General features: G+C 39.6%; 1 pseudogene across 1 annotated transcript; it reads left to right on the forward strand.

The window, feature by feature from the left end:
- The first annotated feature begins 13,817 nt into the window (after window positions 1-13,817).
- LOC311187524 (spliceosome-associated protein CWC15 homolog) lies at window positions 13,818-14,513 on the forward strand (annotated as a pseudogene). Its single transcript has one exon. The product of its transcript is annotated as a spliceosome-associated protein CWC15 homolog (transcript).
- Window positions 14,514-15,289: the final 776 nt, after the last annotated feature.

Consider the following 15,289-nt stretch of genomic DNA (forward strand, 5'->3'; position numbering starts at 1 on the left):
AGTAATCTTATCCTTAATTTTGCTCTTGCCATTGTTCTTTCTCCCTGATGTTCTAAGACACCTTCTTTTATCATTCTCTCTATTTAGAGAATTTTTTCCTAGCAATTCTTTCAGGAGAGTCTACTGATGACAGATTCTCTTAGTTTTTCTTCATCTGAGAATGTCTTGATCTCTATATTTCCTCTACATCAAGAATTCTATGTTAACAGTCTTTTCTTGCAGCAGTTGGAGACTGTTTTCCTATTTTCTAATCTCTGTGGCTTCTGATGGGAAACCCATTGCCAGTTTAATTGTTTCCTCCTTATAAATAATACATCATTTCTCTCTTGCTGAATTCATGAATGTCCTCACACACACACACACACACACACACACACACACACACACAAATTTGGGAAATTTGCTGTTAGTATTTCTTCAAATACACTTAAACTTCCATCATCTTTCTCTCTCCTTGTGAGGTTGTAATGATGGGAATATTAAATCTTTTGTAAGAGTCCAGTAAGTATGTGAAGCCCTGTTATTTTTTTCCAGTTTATTCCCCCCTTTGTTCATATTAGGTAACATTTATTGTTCTACATTTGGATTCACTGATTTAATTCTCTGATTTTTAATTATTTTGTTTTTTTTTTTTATAAATTTTATTGTTATATTCCCCATACAATTGCAGCCCCCCATTCTGACCCCAATCCCTCCCCTCCCGCCCCCGCCCCCCTAAAAGTGTCTCTGGTTCATAGTTTTTTGTTGATTTTGATTTTCACTTTCTTATAGTTATTCATTTTCCTGGTCCCTTATTTAAGTTTTCTAGATTCCTGCTATGAGTGAGACCATCCGGTATTTTTCTTTTTCTTTTTGGCTTATTTTGCTGAGCATGATCCCTTCCAGCGCCATCCATTTTGCAGCAAATTGCATGTGTTTATCTTTTTTGAATGCTGAGTAATATTCCATGGTATATATGTACCACATCTTCTTGATCCAGTCATCTATTTTTGGGCATTTGGGTTGTTTCCAAAGCTTAGCTATTGTAAACAGTGCTGCTATAAACATAGGGGTGCAGGTGTTCTTTGGAATTGATGTTTCTGTGTCCTTTGGGTAAATACCTAGGAGTGGAATTGCTGGATCATATCGAAGCTCTATGTTTAGTAGGTCCAGAAATCTCCACACAGCTTTCCACAGTGGTTGGACCAGTTTGCACTCCCACCAACAGTGCAGAAGAGTTCCTTTTTCTCCACACCCTCGCCAACATTTGTTGTTGCAAGTTTTTTTAATATGTGCCATTCTCACTGGTGTAAGATGGTATCTCATGGGAGTTTTGATTTGCATTTCCCTGATGACAAGTGATGTTGAACATTTTTTCATATGCCTGTTGGCCATTTGCATTTCCTCTTCAGAGAAGTTTCTTTTAAGCTCTTCTGCCCATTTTTTGACTGGACTCTTTTCTTTGTTGTTGTTGAGTCTCATCAGCTCTTTGCAGATTTTTGTGATCAGTCCTTTATCATTAGTGTTGGGTGCAAAAATGTTCTCCCAGTTGGTGGGGTTTCTCTTTGTTTTTGTTATTGTCTCTTTTGCTGTGCAAAAGCTCTTTAATTTGATGTAGTCCCAGCTGTTTATCTTTGCCTTCACTATCACTGCTTTGGGTGATGTGTCTGTAAAGATGTCTTTGATGTGCAAATCACGTAGTGTTTCGCCTATATTTCCTTCTATATATTTTATGGTTTCAGGTCTTATGTCTAGTTCTTTAATCCATTTTGAGTTGATTTTTGTGTATGGTGTGAGCTGGTGGTCAAGCTTCATTCTTTTGCATGTAGCGACCCAGTTTTCCCAGCACCATTTATTGAACAAACTTTCTTTGCTCCAATGCATATTCTTTGCTCCTTTGTCAAAGATTAGTTGACCATAAATCTGTGGGTTTATTTCTGGATTTTCTATTCGATTCCATTGGTCTGTATGTCTGTTCTTGTTCCAATACCATGCAGTTTTGATGATTATGGCTTTGTAGTATAGTTTGAAGTCTGGGAGTCTGATGCCTCCATTCCCTTCTTTTTTTTTCAGGAGAGCTTGGGCTATTCGGGGTTTTTTGTGATTCCATATGAATTTCATCAATAATTGTTCTATTTCTTTGAAGAATGACATTGAAATTTTGATTGGAATAGCATTGAATCTGTATATTGCTTTTGGAAGGATGGCCATTTTAATAATGTTTATTCTTCCAATCCATGAGCAGGGGATCTCTCTCCATTTCTTTGTGTCTTCTTCTATTTCTTTTAACAGTGTTTTATAGTTTTCTTTGTATAGGTCCTTTACCTCTTTTGTTAGATTTATTCCCAAATATTTGATTTTTTTTGTTTCAATAACAAAAGGGATGGTCTTTTTGATTTCTTCTTCTTCAGATTTATTGTTTGTGTATAGGAAGGCTACTGACTTTTGCATGTTGATTTTGTATCCTGCCACTTTACTGAACTGATTGATGAGTTGAATTAGCTTTTCTGTGGAGTTTTTGGGGTTCTCTATGTATAATATCATATCGTCTGCAAATAGTGATAGTTTGAATTCTTCTTTTCCTATTTGGATTCCTTGGATGTCTTTCTCTTGTCTTATTGCCCTGGCTAGGACTTCCAGTATTATATTGAAAAGCAATGGTGAGAGTGGACATCCTTGTCTTGTTCCAGATCTTAATGGAATTGCTTTCAGCTTTTCACCATTGAGAATGATACTGGCTGTTGGCTTGTCATAGATGGCCTTTATGATGTTGAGGTATGTTCATGTATCCCAAGAATTTCAAGGGCTTTTATCATGAATGGGTGTTGCACTTTGTCGGAAGCTTTCTCAGCATCTATTGATATTATCATATGGTTTTTATATTTCTTTTTGTTGATATGTTGGATAACGTTGATTGATTTTCGGATGTTAAACCATCCTTGTGCCCCTGGAATGAATCCAACTTGGTCGTGGTGAATTATCTTATGGATACATTGTTGGATTCTGATAGCTAAAATTTTATTGAAGATTTTTGCATCAGTGTTCATTAGGGAGATTGGCCTGTAGTTTTCCTTTTTTGTGTTGTCCTTGTTCGGTGTTGGTATTAGTGTAATGTTGGCTTCATAGAACGTGTTTGGTATTGTCCCTTCCTTCTCAATTTTTTGGAAGAGTTTGTGAAGGATAGGCACTAATTCGTCTCTGAATGTTTGGTAGAATTCATTTGTAAATCCATCAGGTCCTGGGCTTTTGTTTTTGGGGAGGTTTTTGATTACCATTTCAATTTCGCTAATTGTAATTGGTCTGTTTAGGTGTTCTATTTCTTCTTTATCTAGCTTTGGGTGATTGTAGAGTTGTAGGAATTTGTCCATCTCCTCTAGATTGTTAAACTTGTTTCCATATAACTGTTCATAGTAGTTACTGATTATTCTTTTGATTTCTGCTGTGTCCGTTGTGATTTCTCCTCTTTCATTGATGATCCTGTTTATTTGTGCTTTCTCCCTTTTTTCCTTTGTGAGCCTGGCTAGGGGTTTGTCTATTTTATTGATTTTTTCAAAGAACCAGCTCTTGGTTTCATTGATCTTTTGGATTGTTTTTTTAGTTTCAATTTCATTTATTTCTGCTTTGGTTTTTATTATTTCTTTTCTTCTACTGGTTTTGGGTTTTTTTTGTTGTTCTTTTTCTAGATCTTTGAGCTTCAAGATTAGGTTGTTTCTTTGCGTTCTTTCTTGTTTCTTGATGTGAGCTTCTATTGCTATATATTCTCCTCATATTACTGCTTTTGCTGCATCCCATACATTTAGGATATTGGTGTCCTCCTTGTCATTCAATTCAAAAAATTTTTTAATTTCTTCTTTGATCTCCTCATTAGTCCAATGGTCTTCCAGTAGTGTGGTTTTTAATCTCCATGAGGTAGGAAAGTTCCTTGCCTTCTTTTTATGGTTTATTTCTAGTTTGATGCCTTCATGGTCAGAAAAGATGGTTGATATGATTTCAATCTTGGTGTATCTGTTGATGTTTGTCTTGTGCCCCAGTATGTGATCGATCCTGGAGAATGATCCGTGTGCACTTGAGAAATATGTGTACTCCGTTTTTTTGGGGTTTAGTGTTCTATAGATGTCTGTTAAGCCCAATTGCTCTAGGTCTTTATTTAGAGCTTTGGTTTCTTTACTTATTTTTTGTCTTGTTGATCTATCCATTGTTGATAGTGGTGTGTTGAAGTCTCCCACTACGTATGTGTTTTCTCTGATGTCTGTTTTCAGAGAGGACAACAGTTGTCTGATATATTTTGGTGCTCCTTCGTTTGGTGAGTATATGTTAATGAGTGTTATTTCTTCTTGAAGTATTGTCCCCTTGATCATAATGTAGTGACCATTGGGGTCTCTTTTTATCTTTTTGAGTTTGAAATCTGTTTTATCTGATATAAGTATAGCTGTTCCTGCTTTCTTTTTTGGTCCATTTGCTTGTAGGATTGTTTTCCATCCTTTAACTTTGAGCCTATTTTTATCTTTTGTAGCTAAATGTGTTTCCTGGAGACAGCAAAAGGTTGGGTTTTGTTTCTTAATCCAGCCTGCAACTCTGTGTCTTTTTATTGAAGAGTTTAGTCCATTTACATTTAGAGTTAATATTGATATGTTAACATCTGTATTTGCCATTGTGTTTGTCTTTCCTTTGATTTTATTTATTTATTCTTTTAATAACTTTTTTTTTTTTTTTGGCCTTCTTTCATTGTTATTCGTCGCTCTGAGGTTCTGGCTTTAGGACTCCTTGTAGTATTTTTTGGAGTGGGGGTTTAGTTGCAATCAAATTCCGGAGTTTCTGTTTGTCTGGGAAGGTCCATATTCTTTCTTCAAAGAGGAAGGAGTGCTTTGCGGGATAGAGTATTCTTGGTTGGCATCTGTTTTCTTGGAGTCTGTTGACTATGTCCCTCCACTCTCTCCTTGCCCGTAGTGTTTCTTCGGAGAAGTCTGATGTCAGCCTGATTGGTTTTCCTTTGAATGTTATCTGTTTCTTCCCTCTTGCCAGCTTCATTATTTTTTCCTTGTCCTGGGTTCTTGGGAGCTTTACTATTATGTGTCTTGCTGTATTTTTCCTTTCGTCGTGGAAGTTTGGTGTTCTTCTTGCTTCTTGTATATCAATTTTCAGCTCCTTATTCACATTTGGGAAGTTCTCTTCAATTATCTCTTTGAATATTTTCTCTGTTCCTACATCTCTCTCCTCTCCTTCTGGTATTCCTATAACTCTTATATTTCCTTTCCTCATGGAGTCAGATAGTTCCCGAAGTCTTTCTTCATTCTTTTTCCTTCGTACTTCCCTTTCCTTTTCTGTTTTGGTTCTTTTTATTTCTGTGTCTTCAAGATTACTTATTCGTTCTTCCATTTCATCTATTCTGCTTTCATTGCTTTTCCCAGAATTCTTTAGTTCTTCCATTAATTCTTTGATCTCCTGCATTTCTTTTACTTCCCTCTTTAGGGACTCAATTTCTTTCTTCTGACCATTGTTTTCCCTCTCTAGGGACTCAATTGCATTCTTCTGATCGTTGATTATTTTTCCCTTATCATTGTTTTCCTTTATGACTTCTGTCAGTTTTTTAATCACGGCAATTTTAAATTCTCTTTCTGGAAGGCTCAGAAATTCTTCCAAGTTATTGTTGTTGCAATCTGGGGGCTGGCTTTCTTTTTGTGGTGTGCTTTTTCTCTGGAGAGTTGCTAGGTTGCGTGTGGTTCTTCTCCTCCCTACTGTCTGTTTTCTAATTTGCCGTATGCGTTGGGACACTGTGTTGTTGGGACTGGCCGGCATCTTGGGTGGGCTTCTCTGTTCCCCTCTGGTTCTTCCAGGAGTCATCTGTCAGTTTCAAGCAGCCTTTACTGGAGAAAGGTCCCTGTTCTAAAATGCCGATGTGGGGACACACTCCCCTGTGCGCCTGGTCTGCCCCGGCGGTGGGTTCCTGCTCCCCTCTGGGCTTGGACTGCAGGCCAGAGGGGGTCTGGCGTGGGCGAACTTCCCCCGCTCACCTCTGGCTCCTGAGGAAGCCTTCTGCAGGTAGTCTTTACTGAAGAAATGTCCCTGTTCTAAAATGGTGATGTGGGACACACTCCCTGCGCTTCTGGTCTCAGGCACACTCTTCTGCGCGCCTGGTCTGCCCCGGCTGTGGGTGCTCGCTCTCCCTGTGGGCTCAGACTACTTGTTCGGAAGGGGCCCGGTGTGGGCTAACTCCCCAGCTGGCCACTAGCTCCTTCAGTAGCCTGTGCTGGGGTCAAGTCGCTAGGTGGCGCCAGAGATCTCTCCTAGAGCCCTTGGGGAGCTGATTTTCCACCCCGTGGGACAGGGAGCAGAGCGGGGATGGTAGGGTACACCTCAACGGCTTTGGGGTGCTGTGTCTGCCTTGTGCCCCACCGTCGTGGGAAACCCACGCCCCTAATTTCGTGCCCCGGGTCTCAGTTCCAAAGCCCTCAGTTCCAGGACGCGGGCTGTAGCCCAGATCAGTGGCCTGGAATGGCGCCTTTTGAATCCCGCTCCCCTGCCTGGGCGCCTTGTTCCTGCTCACTCAGGGAGGGCCTCCGCAGTCTCCCCGCAAGCCTAGGTCGCCGGCGGGGGGACCTGGGCAGCTGCAATCCGAGCGCGGCTTTCGCGCAAGCTTACTGGGCGGCTGGGGCTGTGTGCTGGTGCTGGTCTCCTCCTGGGGGCGGGGCTCTCTTTAATGGCGCCTGGAGCTCACCTCCGCAGCGGATCCTGCAGGGTTCGCCTCAGCTCCCGTTCACGGGGTGTGGTGGCTGAAATAGTTCCTTTCCACTCACAGTCCCACTTGCTGCGTCCGTTTTTCTTGTTGGGCGTTTTGGTTTGTTGTTTTCCTCCTCTCTGCCGGTCGGAGAGTGCCGCCTCTGTGGGCGGGGGAGGGGAGCAGGGTTCTGCGCTTCCCTCCCTTCTTGTCCTCTTTTATGGCAACTTTCTTCTTTGGGCAGTTTGCTGGAGTCGTCCATTTATCTTCCGTGTCCCAGTTCTCACTGGGACCTGCCGCTTTTCCTCCCTATTAACTTTTTTTAATGGGAGATCTTACTCGCAGCGTCTCCTCGCCGCCATGTTGCTCCGCCTACTATCCTGATTTTTAATTATTTTGATCTTTACATTTTTAGTTCTAAAATTTGAGTCTCCTTATGTCTTCTATTTCTTTGCTGAGCTTTTATATTTCTTTGCTGAGATTTTCTACTTTTTATTTATCTCAAGTGTGTTTGTAAATACATGTTGAAACATTTATAAGACAACTGCTCTAAAATATTTGTCAAATAATTCCAGCATCTGTGTATTCTGTGTTGGTGACTATAGATTGTCTTTTCTAATTCAAGTTGAGATTTTCCTGTAGCATGATGAGTGATTTTTGTTATATCTTGAAATTTTTTGTATTATGTTATGAGACTCTGGATCTCCTTTAAATCTTTCATTTCAGCAGACTCCTCTGACAGTATACTAGTGGGAAGAGGGGAGGGGCACTGCTTTCTAACCTTAAGCTTGTGCAGAAAAGCCCGCACCCTCTCAAAAAGCAGATATAGATCGCAGCTGCCCAGATCCCCGTGCCTGCAACCTAGGTTCGTGGGGAGACACGTGGGAACCCTCACTGAGGTGAATGACCCTCACTGAGTAATCAAAAACCAGGCACCAGAGCAGGGTGCAAAAGGAGACATTTCTGTGGACACTGAACTGGGCTACCACCGCATCCCAGATCTGAGGGCTTCAGAACTGAGATCCGGGCCAAGAAATTCAGGGCATGGGATCCCCACGACACGTGGAACAGGGCAAACACAGCACCCAACGCCGTTGAGTCATTCCATGTCACCACCACTCAGTTCCCCAGAGACCCACAGGGGAAAAAAAAAAGCACAGCTCTGGAAGGATACTAGGAAAGATCTCTGGTGCCACCTAGTGATCAATGACTGGTAACAACTTCTCTGCCTTTCAGATAGAGAATTAACAATCATCATAATTAAAAAGTATAATGAGATGAGACAGATAATCAATGAACTGAAGAATGAAAATGAAACTTTAAGAAAGGAAATAAAAGAAAAGGAGGAAACTAAAAGATTACTCGAGGAGACAAAGAGCTTTTGGAAAAGCATTGAAAACAAAATCGAGGAAATGGAAGAACAGATCAGTACTCTTGAATATACAGAAATAAAAAGAGCCAAAAAAGAAAAAGGGAGAGAAGTGCAAAGGAAGTAGAATGAGAATACCCTTAGACAATTATCACACTCCATGAAGAGAGGAAATATAAGAGTTATAGGCATTCCAGGGGGTGAGGAGAGAGACAAAGGATCTGAGAAATTATTCAAGGAGATAATTGAAGAAAACATTCCAAGTATGAAAAAGGAGACAAATATAGACATAGAAGAAGTGAGAAAAACACCCAATTACCACAATGAAAAGAAAACTTCAGCAACACATATTATAGTAAAGCTTGCAAGAGTCGAAGACAAAGAAAAAATAATGAGACTGTCAAGGGAGAAGAAACAGATAACTTATAAGGGAAAATCAATCAGGCTAACCTCAGACTTCTCTGAAGAAACACTACAGGCAAGAAGAGAATGGAGTAACATATTCAACAAACTTCAAGACAGCAAATGCCAACCAAGAATACTTTATCCTGAAAAGTCTCCTTCCTCTATGAAGAAAAAGTATGGACCTTCTCAGACAAGCAGAAGCTCCAGAAATTCTTTACAACTAAACCCACACTCCAAAAAATTCTACAAGAATTCCTAAAGCCAAAACCAACAGAGGAATGATCAAGAAGAACAGAATAAAGTAAGGAATAAAATCACAAAAAAGACAAACATATCAATATTAGCTCTAAATGTAAATGGATTAAACTCATCAATAAAAAGACACAGAGTAGCATGCTGGATTAAAAAACAAAACCCATCCTTCTGCTGTCTCCAGGAAACACATTTAACCATAAGAGAGAAACACATACTGAAAGTAAAAGGTTGGAAAACAATCTTACAAGCGAGTGGACCAAAAAAGAAGGCAGGAACAGCTACACTTATATCAGATGAAATAGACTTCAAATTAAAAAAAGTAAAAAGAGACATAGATGGACACTACATTATGATCAAAGGGACATTACATCAGGAAGCTATAACAGTCATCAACATATTCTCACCAAATGAAGGAGCGCCAAAATATATTAGACAGTTATTATCAGCTCTGAAAATAGACATTAAAGAAAATACATATATAGTGGGAGACTTCAACACTCCACTCTCACCAATGGACAGATCAATGAGACAAAAAATAAAGACACTAGAGCCCTAAATAAAGACATAGAACTCATGGAATTAACAGATATCTATAGGACACTGCACCCCAAAAAATCCAAGTACACATTTTTCTCAAGCTCACACAGATCATTCTCCAGAATCAATCACATACTGGGCCACAAGACAAACATCAACAGATATGTGAAGATCAAATCATTTCAACTATCTTCTCTGATCATTAAGGCATCAAAGTAGATAAATTATGAAAAGAAAACAAGGAACACTTCCACTTCATGGAGATTGAAACCCACACTACTGGAAGACCACTGGACTAATGAGGAGATCAAAGAAGAAATAAAAAAAAATACTTTGAGTTGAACTAGAAGGAGGACACCACTTTCCAGAAGGTATGGGATGCAGCAAAAGTAATAATAAGAAGAAAATATATAGCAATACAAGCTCACATCAAGAAACAAGAAAGAACTCAAAGAAACAACCTAATCTCACATCTCAAAGAGCTAGAAAAAGAACAACAAAAAACCCTAAAGCTGGTAGAAGAAAGGAAATAATAAAAATCAAAGCAGAAATAAAAAAAAGGAAATTTAAAAAATAATCCAAAAGATCAATGAAACCAAAAGTTGGTTCTTTGAAAATATAAGCAAATTAGACAAATCTCTAACCTAGTCAGGCTCACAAAGAAAAAAATGGGAGAAAACACATATAAATAGGACTATAAATGAAAGAGGAAAAATCACAACAGACTCAGTAGAAATCAAAAGAATAATCAGAGATTACTATGAACACTTATATGCAAACAAATTCAACAACCTAGAAGAGATGGACAAATTTCTAGAACGATACAATCATCCAAAGCTAGACAAAGAAGAATTAGAACACATAAACAGACCAATTACAAGCAGCAAAATTGAGGCAGTAATCAAAGCACTCCCCCAAAACAAAAGCCCATGTCCAAATGACTTCACAAATGAATTCTACCAAACGTTCAGCAGTGAATTTGTGCCTATCCTAAACAAACTCTTTCAAAAAATTGAAAAAAGAAGGAATACTACCAAATACATTCTACGAAACCAACATTACACTAATACCAAAACCAAACAAAGACAGCACACACAAAAAAGAAAATTACAGGCCAATCTCCCTAATGAACACTCAAAATCCTCAACAAAATCCTTGCCAACAGAATCCAACAATGCATCAAAGGGATAATACACCATGATCAAGTGAGATTCATCCCAGGGCCACAAGTATGGTTCAACATATGAAAATCGATCAGTGTAATCCAACACATCAACAAAAAGAAAAATAAAAACCACACGACCATATCAATAGATGCTTAGAAAGCATTCGACAAAGTCCAACATCCATTTATGATGAAGGCCTTCGAAATTCTCGGAATAGAAGGAACATACCTTAACATGATAAAAGCCATATACGACAAACCCACCACCAATATTTTTCTCAATGGCGAAAAGCTGAAGGTCTTTCCCTTAAGATCAGGAACAAGACAAGGATGTCCTCTCTCATCACTGCTCTTCAATATAATACTGGAGGTCCTAGCCAGGGCAATAAGACAAGAGAAAGACATACAAGGAATCCAAATAGGGAAAGGAGAAGTAAGACTTGATTGCCAGCTTTGCTGCTGTTATATCCTGGAAGAAAAAGGCCCTCGACCTAGGCGCCTTGCTGAGCTGTGTGAGTGTCAGGTCATTTGGCTGCTGAAGCTGCTGCTTTGAGTGTCAATTATCTGGTGCTGTGCTGGTTCATCTCAATAGCTCCGATGAGCATCTCCTGTTGTGTCTTCTGCTGTCTTCCTGAGTTGGTACACAGCCTATAGTCTGGATGCTGTGTGCTCCAGGCCATCGGTGGTGGAAAGATGCCATCTTGGGAGCCTTTGTGTATAGGACTTTAAAACACTAAATACTGCTTTTGGTGAGGTAAACAGCCACTTGTGGCCTCAGTAACTCTTTTTTCCCCTTGGTTTAAATAAATCCCATTATTGTTGTTCTCTGAACTTGAGTAGTCTTGCAATCGTGCATGCAGGTGAACTCAGACAATGACTGACAAACTATCTGGGCACTGTCCTTGGACAGTTTGAGTCCCCCTTGTTGCCCTGTTGAACATAATAGAAAAAAAGTACATGTATGTCTCAGTCCCTAGTTCCTGGTTTCCGGCACAGAACTCTTAAAATCATTGTCAGTTCCTGAGGAATAAGAGCTCCAGGAGCATCTTTTGCTCTAATGAGTGGATTCTGTGATGGCTCTTAGATGGGGACTGGTCACCAAAAATATCAGGCCCTGATTAGAAGCTTAAAATTTTCAGCCTCACCCCCCCCATTCTCCAGAGAGTGTATAGGAGCTGGAAATTGAGTTAATAATTGAGTGTGTCTACGTGAGGAAGACTGAAATCCCAATAGTGTGGGGTTCAGAAAATTTCAGGTTGCTTAACACATCCACATTATCAGGAGTGTGATAAACCCTCAACTCCATGAGGACACATGCTCCTGTGCCTAGGGGCCTCCTGGACCTTTCCTTTTGTATCTTTTCATCTGGCTGTTGATCTGTATCTTTTATCATGTCATTTATTAAACTGGTAAATATAAGTAAATAAATGCTTCCCTGAGGTCTGTGACTGCTCTACCAAATTAATCAAACCCAGAGATAGAGGATCATGAGAGCCTCAGACTTGCAGATGATAGGTCAGAAGAATTCACCAGAGCCAGAGCGGAGAGCAGAACAGGCAGTGACCAAGTACACTGCTGAGGGGAGCAGCGGGCGGCAGGAGAGGACTGCGAGCCAAGAGGGACCCTCGCCCAGCGGCCGGGATGGAACTAGCACTGCAAAGGCTGTGTGCAGCTTCATTCACAGCCCAGCGCTCAACCCCTGCGCCACTGGGGAGGCCCCTGATTTTGCTACATGTATTTCAACACTGTTATTAGACATGTAGACATTTATGATGCTATAACCTCTTATTTAATGGACTTATTTATCATTATTAAATATCCTTTCCCCCATGTGGCTTACTCTTTACCCTAAAATCTATTTTCTTCTCTTATAAAATTTAGCCTCTCCAGATTTCTTTCCCTTAGTATACCTTTATTGAACATTTTACTTTTATTCTATTTGTGCCTTTAAAATTAAAGTGTATTTCTTATAGATTAACACATAGTTGCCCCTTGCTTTTGACCCAGTCTTCCAATCTATGACTTTAAATTGAGTGTTTAGACCAGTTATAATTTGTCATAATTGATATGGTTCATTTGAGTCTAGTATCTTTGTTTGTTTTCTATTTTTCTCATCTGTTCTCTGTTCCTTTTTTTTCCAGTAGTCAAGTATTTTTGTTTCCATTTCATTCCCTTTGTTAGCTGATTATCTATAATTTTTGGTTTTTATTTTAGTGGTCAAACTTTGAATTATTGTATATAACTTTAACTTATTGCAGTCTACCTTCAGTACCTCCAAGTGATATTATACTATTTTGGATACAATTTAAGATCTCTAAAATAGTCTGCCATTTTCCTCTTCTCGCCTTTATTTCATTGTTGCTATACATCTTACTTTTACATATGTTATAAAACTTATAATATGCTATTATTATTTTTGTTTAAACACTCAATTTCCTTTTTAAAAGTTTTAAATAATTAGAAAAATTATTTATATAATTATCATTTTTTGTTACAAATTTCAGAGGAAAAACACGCCCCTGTGTGTCTCCTCCACTCTCGTTACTCTACTACAACACTACTTCTGATACCAGAAGTAGAGGGAGGAGGGTCACTTACACCTAATTCTAACTCTGCACCACCTGCGTATCTGTGAGCACATGGTAGTAAGAGTTAAGAAATTTCCCCTGTTGGCCTAGGTCACCAGGTATAGGTCACTTTGTGCACAAGTTTCTTGACCTGGGTAAGTCAGGTATATGATATATTTTCATGTTTCCCTAAAGGTATGCTTTTAGCAGACCTCCCTGGCTAAAGATAAAGACCAGCAGGTGCTGGCACAGGAAACGAAGACATTCTTGAAGACCCCCCTCCCACACTAAATAATACTATATGATTTTACCTAACTATCCCCTCTAGGAGATGATATCTTTGGGAACAATAGTTTTGCTGTCATCTTTTCTTGTCACAGGAAATACTGTCCTTTGTGCACTCCATTCTGGCAATGTCTTTCATTCTACCTACACACCCACCAAGAACATGAACCCATTGATCTCAGTTACATATACTACAATTTGATTCAAATCTGACGGTACCTGGAGATAGCATCTGCTCTCAGAGTTTAAGGGCTCAATTCCACAAGATTGACCCATCCTCAATTTCAGATGCCAGTTTAAAGTCCAAGTTGTTACCTTTGTTTCTGACTAACTGTAAATCAAAGTGCCCGTGACCCTTTCCTTGGGCTTGATTAATTTACTAGAGAAGCTCACCGAATTCAGAAAAATACATTTACTTACTGGATTGTCAGTTTATGATAAAAGGATATAACTCAATGCAGAGGTTTCTGGGAGCCAAGGGTCATAATGGCGCTTGTATGATCTCCATAGATTGCTGCATCAGACCTTGGCCAACCATAAATGATAACTACAGCAGCAAGACAAGCTTTTGAACCTGCAAGGGGTGGGAGAGGAAAAGAAGTTAATTAGAGCCGACTTTCAAAACAGTATTCTAGTGGAGACCTACCTTTCCATACAAACATAAATTATAGACAAACCACTAAGGATGACCTTGAAGAGGTTCAGAACCATGACTTAAGGAGAAAGTTGGAAGAGAAAGAGCTGTTTCACAAGGGAAAAAATAGAGATTATCCAGCTTGGAAAATGAAACCTCTTCAGTGTCAAAGAAGCCTAGGTTAGACCAGATTCCTGCTGCAGACCTTGATGCAGATGATCCTCAAACAGTTGAGGAAGATAAACATAAAGATTTTGAGGAATTGAGTAATGTTGATAATGATACTGCAGGTCTTCTTGCAGAGCTGGAAAAAATTAAAAAAATAAAGAAAGAACTGAAGATCAGGCCAAGAAGGAACAATAAAAAAAAAAAAAGCTGAAGAAAGAATCAGTGTGGAAAGCATGGTCAAATGAAACACTCTCCTTAATCTCACTAGCCCATCTTCAAAGGCCAACTTTAAAGTTAAAAGGAGGTGAGATGATGATACTGTTTTCACGGACTGTGCAAAAGGTATTGATCAGAAGAGAGAAGACAGACAAAAGATTGTAAATGATATCCTGTCATCTGAATTTTGCAAAAAGTTCACAGAAGAAATACATTAAATGCTAGTTTTGTGTGCTTTATTAAAGACTGTAAAATGGATAAAAAAGATATAATTCAGCAACAGCCAGATGGAAAAGACACATAGAGTCACATATGTGGGAAGAGGCATAGAACTTCTGTTGTGGGGAGAGCATCCACACATTTGACCTTCATCACCAGAGAAATGGTGACTAAAAGTGAAATGGGGGAATTGTTGGGAGAAAAGTATGTCCTGAACAAACTCCACAAACAGGTTTTTTTTTCTTTTTTTTTTTTGTTGGGGATCGAACTGGTGCTGCTGAGGCTGCTGGCAGCCTCGCAACCCAGCGCTCACCTGCTGCGCCACAAGGGGAGGCCCACAAACAGGTTTTATGGACCCCACTGCCATCCCAGAGCAAAGAGATTCAAGACACCAAGGACTACAAATCTCATAGTGTCATCACCACCAAAGAGAGGATTCCTAGGAACTGAGGGTGGAGTTAAGCAGCCAGGCTTGGTATATAACTAGACATGTGGGCCTTGGGGTTGTTGGCTTTTTGCCGGCCTTCATTGTGCTATTGAGGAGGTCCCAGATCAACGGAACTGGTATGACACATTCACCAATTTCTCTTTTTTTCCCTTGAGTTATTCCTTTCTTCATTTCCCATTTTTGTAAATAAACCCTTTATTAACCTTTTTGTGTGTGCCTGCAGTTGAGTCTTATTATAAATCCCTTTAAAGTGTGCAGGTGAGGACCCCCAGTCAGGCCAACCCATTGCACATTGGGGTTGCCCTGTAACACTTCCATGCTCTTGCT

This window comes from Talpa europaea (assembly GCF_964194135.1).
Source record: "Talpa europaea genome assembly, chromosome: X".
Taxonomy (NCBI): Eukaryota; Metazoa; Chordata; class Mammalia; order Eulipotyphla; family Talpidae; genus Talpa; species Talpa europaea.